Genomic DNA, 2133 nt, shown 5'->3' on the forward strand with positions numbered 1-2133 from the left:
CCTTATGATGTAGCAACTCCTCTCCTTGGTATTTACTCACAAGAAATGCGAGCCATAACATGAATTGATGTATACACAACAATGCTCTTAGCAGAACTATTTATCATGGAGACAATGTTCTTAGCAGCAAAAAGATGGAGACAGCCAAAATGCCCATCAACTGAAGAATGTATAAACAAACTGATACATACACACTCACAATGGAATAGTATGCTACCTTAAAGAATAACAAGGAAGCTGCCAGCCACCGCATAACATGAATGAACTCTGAGGACATTATGTACAGTGAAATTAGTCAGTCACAAAAGGAGAAATACTGCATAGGACTACTGATGTAAAAGTCTAAGAAAAAAAACCCATAATAAAGAGGATGGGGATTTTTTGCTGGCTATAGAGCAGCTGGTAGTTTCGAACCGCTGACCTTAAGGTTCACAGCCCGATTCGTAACCACTACGCTACCAGAGCTCCTTCAACAACAACATTGGGATGTGGGTGGGTAGGGTGAGGGGAGGGAGGGGAAGGTGGAGTACAAGGTAAGAATTAGACACAGGATAGTTTGGGTGCTAGGGAGGGGGGCAATATACAAGAAGGGGAAGGGGAATGAAAGAGCAAAATGGGTGGGCAAACAATTAGGCAGGTTTGCATGGGCTAAGTGAGACAGAGGTAAAAAATGATGTATGCACAACCTTGAAACAACAGGGCTCTGGGATACAGGGTTTGAGACATGGTTGGAATGGGGAAAAGGGGGGGAAATAATATTAAGATGCCTGGGTGTCTTTTGAATCTTGGTTTCCCTGGCATACCATTATAAAATAGACACTTGAGGGGGAGAGAAAGAAATAGACAGAAGGATCACTGTAGAAAGCTTATAAGTCCGCTTCTGCCTATAACTGATTGGAATACCTAAAATGGGGCTACAATATGCCCAGAGAAGGAGGCTTTCTGCAAAGCCTCTGCATTACATAAGATCACAGGTAGAATCCTGAACAGCATCCAGAATCTTCAGAGGTGGGAAATTTCCACTTGAAAGGACAAGCAGACCAGCCTGAAGTGGCTAGAAGAACAGAAGATACTTCTTGAAAGAAAGACCATCAGGAAAAATACAAAACAGTAATGCCCGACTGACTGATTACTACAAGGACAAGCAAATTGCTTGCCCAGGAGACATCTAGGCAAGTGGTCAGGTCCCCTCAGAGCAAACCCCCTTCCAAGACTAAGACTCAATGGGAATACACGCTCTGATTGGTGACAATGTTCATCACCAATAAGGGGAACTGAGAGAAAAACAGCAGTAAAGCTGCGAGCTAAGCCCTACAACATTCAATAGACTCCTGTGAACCTGGGTGGAAACCTGGTTAGCCAGCAGTGTGGCAAAACCTGAGGACCCATGGGCACAGAATCAGCGACATAGCCACAGAGGACTAGAGTAGAGAGTGAAGCATCCAACTGATAAAAAGAGAGGGTATATGCACAAGAACACCCACACTTGCAGATAATACCCACCTGACCTGGCTTCCATGAATGGATGATCAGAGCTCAACTAGGAGAAGAAAGAAGGGGGTGGGGGGGAAGAGTAATCTAATACAATTTGGTGAACTTGACCTACACCTATGGATGCAGTAGCTCAAAAGAGGGAACAAATCTTTATGGCAAGGATCATTCCCACCCCCTCCATACACAGAGTAGACAGGGATGGGCAACTTGGACATTGGCTACCCAAAATGGGGGAGCTTCAAAGGCAAGAAGTGACTGGCTTACAAGCTTTCAAGAAGGAATCCAGATCCAGAGGGTGTGGAGGAAGGTAGAATCTCCACTGTGTAGTGTTCAATCTGTCTGGGTGGGGCTGATGAAAGGAGATGCACATAGGTCTTTTGTAATACAATAGTGAATGATTGTTATCAGGACTGATTGTGAAGGTTGGAGGTGTGGAGGTGTAAAGGTAGATGCTTTATAGTAAGGAGGGGAGTGATTAACTTTTCAGTCTAGGAGCAGAGGTCCCTGGGACCATCAAGGGAGAAGAGCAGAGAGTGGGACCCTACCCAGTGAAGCATTGATACCAGAGATGGAGGCAGAGATGATGATGTGGAAAAATGGAGCAACTGGGGACTTTAGACACAGAGAGGAAGAGGGGCT

The sequence above is a fragment of the Chrysochloris asiatica genome, unplaced genomic scaffold (assembly GCF_000296735.1).
Source record: "Chrysochloris asiatica unplaced genomic scaffold, ChrAsi1.0 scaffold00070, whole genome shotgun sequence".
NCBI lineage: Eukaryota > Metazoa > Chordata > Mammalia > Afrosoricida > Chrysochloridae > Chrysochloris > Chrysochloris asiatica.